Raw genomic sequence first — 9,731 nt, 5'->3', positions numbered from 1 at the left:
GGGAAAAATGAATGGTGGAAAAACAATTGGAACCATTTCCCTGTTTGACCGCTAGGTTTTATGGGTATTATGACTCATACTGTGGTACTCTATTGATCTGTACAAAACTGCTACAGTAAATGTATATTTTTATTTAAAGGATTCCTTCTCTCTGTTGAAAGATAAGGGCCATACGTTTTGAAAGCCGTTATCACAAGCGACGATTATTGACGTTCCCAAAGGCTAAAACACAGCGTCGGTATTATACTTATCATATGAGGCAGTCGTGTGCGAAGCTAATGGCTGAGAACTGTAGGGAGAGAAGGCAGAATGCAGCCTAGAGTTTTTTCGAGAGCCATGTACAGCCTAACCTATGGATTGTGCACCCATGAAATGGAGTATCAGCCTACTCAGTGACATCAACAGAACACAACTATGTAGGGTTTATACCTATATTAGCTTCGCAGCTCTTATTGCAGAGCTTTGACATAGGGCACTATACAGTTGAAGTGGGATGTTTACATACACTTAGGTTGGAGTCATTAAAACTCATTTTTCAACCACTTCACAAATTTCTTGTTAACGAACTATAGTTTTGGCTAGTCGGTTAGGACATCTACTTTGTGCATGACACAAGTAATTTTTCCAACAATTGTTTACAGACAGATTATTTCACTTATAACTCACTGTATTACAATTCCAGTGGGTCAGAAGTTTACATACACTAAGTTGACTGTGCCTTTAAACAGCTTGGAAAATTCCAGAAAATGATGTCATGGCTTTAGAAGCTTCTGATAGGCTAATTGACATCATTTGAGTCAATTGGAGGTGTGGATGTATTCCAAGGCCTACCTTCAAATTCAGTGCCTCTTTGCTTGACATCATGGGCAAATCTAAAGAAATCAGCCAAGACGTCAGAAAAAAAATCGTAGACCTCCACAAGTCTGGTTCGTCCTTGGGAGCAATTTCCAAACGCCTGAAGGTACCACGTTCATCTGTACAAATAAGTATAAACACCATAGGACCACGCAGCCGTCAAACCGCTCAGGAAGGAGACTCGTTCTGTCTCCTAGAGATGAACGTACTTTGATGCGAAAAGTGCAAATCAATCCCAGAACAACAGCAAAGGACCTTGTGAAGATGCTGGAGGAAACAGGTACAAAACTATCTATATCCACAGTAAAACGAGTCCTATATCGACATAACCTGAAAGGCCACTCAGCAAGGAAGAAGCCACTGCTCCAAAACCGCCATAAAAATGTCAAACTGCGGTTTGCAACTGAAAATGGGGACAAAGATCGTACTTTTAGAAGAAATGTCCTCTGGTCTGATGGAACAAAAATAGAACTGTTTGGCCATAATGACCATCATTATGTTTGGAGGAAAAAGTGGGAGGCTTGCAAACTGAAGAACACCATCCCAACCGTGAAGCACGGGGGTGGAAGCATCAAGTTGTGGGGGTGCTTTGCTGCAGGAGGGGCTGGTGCACTTCAGAAAATAGATGGCATCATGAGGGAGAAAAATTAGGTGGATATATTGAAGCAACATCTCAAGACATCAGTCAGGAAGTTAAAGCTTGGTCGCAAATGGGTCTTCCAAATGGACAATGACCCCAAGCATACTTCTAAAGTTGTGGCAAAATGGCTTAAGGACAACAAAGTCAAGGTATTGGAGTGGCCATCACAAAGCCCTGACCTCAATCCCATAGACAATTTGTGGGCAGAACTGAAAAGGCGTGTGCGAGCAAGGAGGCCTACAAACCTGACTCAGTTACACCAGCTCTGTCAGGAGGAATGGGCCAAAATTCACCCAGCTTATTGTGGGAAGCTTGTGGAAGGCTAACCGAAACATTTGACCCAAGTTAAACAATTTAAAGGCAATGCTACCAAATACTAATTGAGTGTATGTAAACTTATGACCCACTGGGAATGTGATGAAAGAAATAAAAGCTGAAATAAATCATTCTCTCTACTATTATTCTGACATTTCACATTCTTAAAACAAAGTGGTGATCCTAACTGACCTAAGACATGGAATTTTTACTGGGATTAAATGTCAGGAATTGTGAAATACTGAGTTTAAATGTATTTGGCTAAGGTGTATGTAAACTACCGACTTCAACTGTATATTAGCATTGTAACTCTTACTGCGGGACTCTGAAACCGTTGTAATGAACATTAAGCTCACCAGTTAAACATTGTATATTGCAATGTCCAGCCTACTTCAGTGACAGCCACAGAACACAACTATGTAGATGTGATTGCCTCTGTGTTGTTTTGATCAGCTTAAAGGATCAGGTTGGTGTTGATATTTTATTCTCTGATAAAGAAACAAACAACATCCATAAATGAAGCGTTGTGCTGCCCTTATGCATCAAACTCATCTATTCCACATAGATACAGTAGAAAAAGGCAAGAATAACAATAATGTAATTTGACAATGTCCTTGAAGATGTCCTTGAACATCAGGCCAACAGGCAGCCTGGGTTCTCTACCAAACATCAAGTAGAAGGGTGCAAAGCCAGTGGTCTCATGAGCAGTACAGTTGTACACCAAAGTCAAGTTCCGGATTATCTGGGGCTACTTCTGCTTTGACTTTGTGGGGGCAAGGATCTCAGTATGTTGCCTAGTGTTCTGTTGAACGTCTTGGTGCTCTCCAATGGGGCTCTTGCTGCGGGCACACCTTTGACAGGTCTTGACATAGTTGCGGACGTTTTTCTTCATTTCGTGCCAGAAGAACCTCAGACGGGCGAAGGAAAGGGTGTGTATCCCTGGTGGCCAGCCATGTTGTGAACACTGGACAAGGCCTCCTTCCTCAGAGTCTCAGGCAGGACGCACTGGTATCTCTTTCTCTTGGTCAGTGGATCTTTGGAAACTGTACAAGATACTGTTCAGCAGTCTGAGCTTTTCCCATTGCTTCAGAATCTTCAAAGTGAGCAGGTTTCTCATTGTGATGCTCACGCTTGGATGGTCTGCGCTTTCTATACAACAATAGTGGATCACTCTGGAGATGGCAGCATTTTGTTGTTGTTGGGACTTGAGCTCTTCCATGGACAAGGAGCGAAATGTGTCTTTTTTTTTTGCCATCTGGAGGCTAATGTGCTCATGTGGTCCACTAACACAGCAGCTCTCTGCCGAGACACAGACCCCCAGTGAGAGGACAGTAAAGCTGACTCGTCATTCTCAGACAAGGACACACACAGGGAGGAAGGAGTTGTCCAGGACTTGTGGCTGACACATCAGGGACACACACACACACAGGGAGGAGTTGTCCAGGACTTGCGGCTGACACATCAGGGACACACACACACACACACAGGGAGGAGTTGTCCAGGACTTGTGGCTGACACATCAGGGACACACACACACACAGGGAGGAGTTGTCCAGGACTTGCGGCTGACACATCAGGGACACACACACACACACACAGGGAGGAGTTGTCCAGGACTTGTGGCTCACACATCAGACGGAATGCATCCTGCACACATCCATCTTCCAGGGGTGTCGTAAAGGCTGTTCATTTTTAGTTAGACTCATAGGGGCGGTAGGTAGTCTAGTGGTTAGAGTGTTTGGCCAGTAACCGAAAGGTTGCTGCATCCAATCCCTGAGTTTACAAGGTAAAAATCTGTCGTTCTGCCCCTGAACAAGGCAGTTAACCACACTGTTCCCCGGCAGGCCGTCATTGTAAATAAGAATGTGTTCTTAACTGACACGCCTAGTGAAATTTTAAATAAATGTATGTAGAGGGACATTGTAGAACCCTGGTGTGAGGTCCATGGTGTAGAAATAGGCGTTTCAACCAAGGGCAGCCAGGCAGTCAGCTTGAGGTGGCGTCCTTGATTGTCCTCGCGTTGATCCATAGGTAAGGCTGTACAGTGAAATATGAATGCACAATAGGCTGAATAGTGAGGTAAATTCCCACAGTCAAAGCTCTGCAATAAGAGCTGCGAAGCTAATACAGGTATAAACTCTACATATTTGTGTTCTGTTGGTGTCACTGAGTAGGCTGATACTCCATTTCATGGGTGCACAGTCCATAGGTTAGGCTATACAGTGCAATATGAATGTCCAATACACACAATAGACTAACTGGAAAGGTCAGTCTTTCTTTATGGGATCCGTGTGAAGCAGAATGCATGACCTGCAAAGCTGGCACGTACGTGTCAGTGTCAAATAAAGGTGCTATAGCGACCGAGAAGCCCACATAAGCTCCGCAAAACACAAAATTGCAGCTAAAGGAGAGAGTTGTCAGGTAAATTTAACTGACTATTTTGTGAGAGCAGGTAAAACAGAAGATGCTGTTACTGCTGCGGAGGTCAGGTCAGTAGTCTCCACAACACGAAGCATCACATTAGCTACAGATCAATGGACTGCACGTCTGCCTTGTTAAAAAAAGGCTTTCCCTGATTCCGAGACTGCGCCAAAAATGTTCAGGCGCTCGTACTAAGACCGAAGCTGTGATAGTGTAACAGTGTAGGTTCCGTCCCTCTCTTCGCCCCAACCCGGGCTCGAACCAGGGACCCTTGCACACATCAACAACTGACACCCACCGAAGCATCGTTACCCATCGCGCCACAAAAACCGCGGCCCTTGCAACACAAGGGGAAACCCTACTTCAAGTCTCAGAGCGAGTGACGTCACCGATTGAAACGCTATTAGCGCGCACCACCGTTAACTAACTAGCCGTTTCACATCGGTTACAATAGCAGCACATTCTGTCGACATAGCTCAGAAAGCACTAGAAGCCCTCCCTTACTGTGGTGTTTCTACTAATGGGAGCAGTCACAGTGCTGTGAAAATATTCCCTCAGCTTATTCTGTATTTTGATTGGAAGAATGGTGGCGTGCAAAGTAAATTAGTCGAAGTTTAAAAAAAACACTCCAAATGAGACAGCTGATACGATCGCGCAATACATCAAAGAAACACTGGAAAATAATGGGATTTTTTCCCCCAAATGTATTGCATTTACAGGTGACAACTGCAATACAATGTTCGGGGGAATCCGGCGTGATGAAGAAGGAAAGGATGTTTTGGCAAACTTAAAGAAGTCATTGCAGAACAAGTCTTTAATCGGTGTGGGCTGCCCAGCACACGTCTTGAACAATTGTGTTCATTACGGGGCAGACACACTAGATGTCGATATTGAGAACATCATCTTCAAAATATGTCAATATTTTCACATCTACACTGTGCGCACAGAGAATCTGAAGGAGTACTGTGAATTTGTTGATGTTGAATACGGAAGTCTCCTTTCTCACAGCAAGACGTGATGGCTGCCATTATTCCCAGGTTTTGAGAGGCTGCTACAGATGTTTCCAGCCTTGAAAGCATTCTTTTTGGCACAGGAAAAAACACCCTCCTTGATCAAGAAGTTTTTTGAAGATGAGTTCAGTGAAATTTACCTCTGGCACATGCACTCACTCATGTGTGTGTTTCATTCACACATTCAGGAGATGGAAAGGGAGAGTAATTCAATTGTGGAAGTGAAGAACCTTTTGAACAAAGTCTACACCATGCTTCTTGAAGGCAAAACCAATAACTTCATGTCCCTTAAAGTTAAGAGACTATTGGCACAAAAGCACAAGGATGGACTTGGTAAGAATTGTGACCATTTCAGTGCTCAAGTACAGGGTCTGTACAGTTCATGCCTGGAGTATCTGGAGAAATGGATGGCACCCATGGAGGAGTTCTCCTCCTTCATATGGATGGATCTGAGTGAGACACCTGACTGGAATGACATAGAAGCCTGTATAAAACACCTGGGAGAAAAGGGGGTGCCAATTGAAGATGCAAAGTGCTTTGATCGGGTCACCAACCTGAAGAAATTCACAGAAAGGTGTAACGGTGATGGAGAGTTCAGTAATCTGCAAGCACACAAGAAGTGGACCAAATATTTTGAAAGGTCCAAAAGCATAGATTTTCATTCAGAGCTACTGAAGATTGCACAGTTTCTTTGCTATTCCTTCTCACAATGCAAATGTAGAGAGTTTTTTTCACTGATGCAAAGCCAGTGGACAAAGGAAAGGAATCACTTGTCTGTTGAGTCACTGAAGGGGCTTCTGTGGACACAATACAACTTTAAAAACATGTCTTACAAAGACTTTCATGCCTATTTGATTGGTAATCAAGGACTGTTGGGAAAGATTCGATCTTCGGGAAAGTATCAGGAGGACTGACATTATTTTTGACTGAAATAGTGGATTTTTTTATAACTGTTTTTTTTAAATTTTATTTTAACCTATGGCCATGAAAAGAAAGGTGTTAAAAGCTAAACTATTTTTTTGTTTTTTTTTGTTATTATTCTATTGTTGAGGGCCAACAGTTGAATGGAAAGGATGTATTACTTTATGTATTAAAGTTCAATAACATAGTTGCATGGTTGTGAACACATTTGTATTTACCGCCCACTGTGTCCGTCTGCCTCCCGCTCCCACTGTGTCCGTCTGCCTCCCGCTCCCACTGTGTCCGTCTGCCTCCCGCTCCCACTGTGTCCGTCTGCCTCCCGCTCCCACTGTGTCCGTCTGCCTCCCGCTCCCACTGTCCTCTTTTTTTAAAACTAAAATATGATCACCCTATCTACACCAAGCGGTGTCAGAGGAAGGCCCTAAACATTGTCAAAGACGCCAGCCACCCAAGTCATAGACTGTTCTCACTGCTACCGCACAGTAAGTGGTAACGATGCAGCAAGTCTGGAACCAGCAGGACCCTGAACAGCTTCTACCCACAAGCCATAATATTGCTAAATAGTTAGTCCAGGTATCGATTGGTTAACTATTTAACTATCTGCATTCACCCTTTTTGCAACTCTTTTGACTCATCACATATGCAGCTGCTACTGTTTATTATCTATCCTGTTGACTAGTCACTTTATCCCTACTTACATCCGCAGCCGATGTGAGAAAGACCTTTAAACAGGTCAACATTCACAAGGCCGCAGGGCCAGAAGGATTACCAGGACGTGTATTCCGAGCAGGCGCTGACCAACTGGCAAGTGTCTTCAATGACATTTTCAACCTCTCCCTGTCTGTCTGTAATACCAACATGTTTCAAGCAGACCACCATAGTGCCTGTGCCCAAGAACACTAAGGTAACCTGCCTAAATGACTACAGATCCACAGATGATACCATCTCTATTGCCACTCCACACTGCCCTTTCCCACCTAGACAAAAGGAACACCTATGTGAGAATGCTATTCATTGACTACAGCTCAGCGTTCAACACCATAGCCTCAAAGCTCATCACTAAGCTAAGGACCCTGGGACTAAACTCCCCCCTCTGCAACTGGACCCTGGACTTCCTGACGGGCGACCCCCAGGTGGTTAAGGGTAGGTAACAACACACCCGCCACGCTGATCCTCAACATGGGGGCCCCTCAGGGGTGCGTGCTCAGTCCCCTCCTGTACTCCCTGTTCACTCATGACTGCACGGACAGGCATGACTCCAACACCATCATTAAGTTTGCTGACAACGATGAGACAGCCTATAGGGAGGAGGTCAGAGACCTGACCGTGTGGTGCAAGGACAACAACCTCTCCCTGAAAACATGATCAAGACTAAGGAGATGATTGTGGACTACAGGAAAAGGAGGACCGAGCACGACCCCATTCTAATTGATGGGGCTGTAGTGGAGCAGGTTGAGAGCTTCAAGTTCCTTGGCGTCCACATCACCAACAAACTAACATGGTACAAGCACACCAAGACAGTCGGGAAGAGGGCACGACAAAACCTATTCCCCCTCAGGAGACTGAAAAGATTTGGCATGGGTCTTCAGATCCTCAAAAGGTTTTACAGCTGAACCATCGAGAGCATCCTGACGGGTTGCATCACTGCCTGGTATGGCAACTGCTAGGCCTCCGACCGCAAGGCGCTACAGAGGGTAATGCGTAAAGCCCAGTACATCACCGGGGCCAAGCTTCTTGCCATCCAGGAACTCGGTGTCGGAGGAAGGCCCTAAAAATTGTCAAAGACTTCAGCCAGCCTAGTCATAGACTGTTTTCTCTGCTGCTGCATGGCAAGTGGTACCGGAGCACCAAGTCTAGGTCAAAGAGGCTTCTAAACAGCTTCTACCCCCGAGCCATAAGACTCCTGAACAGCTAATCAAATGGCTACCTAGACTATTTGCAATGCCCCCCCCCCCACGCTGCTGCTACTTTCTGTTATTATCTATGCATAGTCACTTTAATAACTCTACCAACATGTACATATTACCTCGACACCGGTGCCCCCGCACATTGACTCTGTAGCAGTACCCCCTGTATAAAGCCCTGCTATTGTTTTTTACTGCTGCTCTTTAATTATTTGTTATTCTTATCTCTTACATTTTTTTTGTTCTTAAAACTGCATTGTTGGTTAGGGGCTTCTAAGCATTTCACTGTAAGGTCTACATCTGTTGTATTCGGCTGCATGTGACAAATACAATTTGATTTGATTTTTATGTACATATCTACCTCAATTACCTTGTACCACTGCACATCGACTCGGTACTGGTACCCTGTGTATAGCAAAGTTATCATTACTCATTGTATATTTATTCCTTGTGTTATTCTTTTTCTATTTTTTTTCTCTCCCCGCATTGTTGGGAAGGGTCCTTAAGTAAGCATTTCACTGGTAGTCTACAAAGTGTTTGACAAATAAAATTGTATTTTATTTGATCAGATGTTGTTTTCTCTGAAGTCAATGACATGTGACTATAGAATTAGGATTCTCTATGCGTGACCATCATCCTGCAGACAGAGGTCACTCATTCACCACTAGCTACTCTGCTACAATGTATCCAGAGAATGCCAAGAGTGTGCAAAGCTGTCATCAAGGCGGCTACTTTGAAGAATCTAAAATGAAAAATATATTTTGATTTGTTTAACACTTTTTTGGTTACTACATGATTCCATACGTGTTATTTCATAGTTTTGATGTCTTCACTATTATTCTACAAAGTAGAAAATAGTAAAAATAAAGAAAAACCCTTGAATGAGTAGGTGTTCTAAAACTTTTGACCGGAGGTGTGTATAGATTGTGTATAGGCTTGTCTCCCATTTGAATCTTCTTTTTGTGCCAGACTGGGTTTTTCTGTATATGTTATGTGTATATATACAGTGTATATGTACATATTTAAACTCTGCAAAAAAATAAATGTCCCTTTCGCAGGACACTGTCTTTCAAAGATAATTCGTAAAAATCAAAATAACTTCACAGATCTTCATTGTAAAGGGTTTAAACACTGTTTCCCATGCTTGTTCAATGAACCATAAACAATTAATGAACATGCACCTGTGGAACGGTCGTTAAGGCACTAACAGCTTACAGACGGTAGGCAATTAAGGTCACAGTTATGAAAACTTAGGACACTAAAGAGGCCTTTCTACTGGTCTCGTATGGCTCAGTTGGTAGAGCATGGTGTTTGCAATGCCAGGGCTGTGGGTTTGATTCCCATGGGGGACCAGTACGGATAATTTTTTTAATGAAATGTATGCATTCACTACTGTAAGTCGCTCTGGATAAGAGCGTCTGCTAAATGACTTAAATGTAAATTTAAAATGTACTGACTCTGAAAAACACCAAAAGAAAGATTCCCAGGGTCCCTGCTCATCTGCGTGAACATGCCTAAGGCATGCTGCAAGGAGGCATGAGGACTGCAGATGTGGCCAGGGCAATAAATTGCAATGTCCGTACTGTGAGACGTAAATTGCCGATTTGACACAAACATTTTTTTTCATTCATTCAGTGTATGAAGAGTTATTACTGACACACTGTA

The sequence above is a fragment of the Salmo trutta genome, chromosome 28, assembly GCF_901001165.1.
Source record: "Salmo trutta chromosome 28, fSalTru1.1, whole genome shotgun sequence".
NCBI lineage: Eukaryota > Metazoa > Chordata > Actinopteri > Salmoniformes > Salmonidae > Salmo > Salmo trutta.
The sequence above is the reverse complement of the archived record's forward strand: the minus strand, read 5'-3'. Positions refer to the sequence as shown.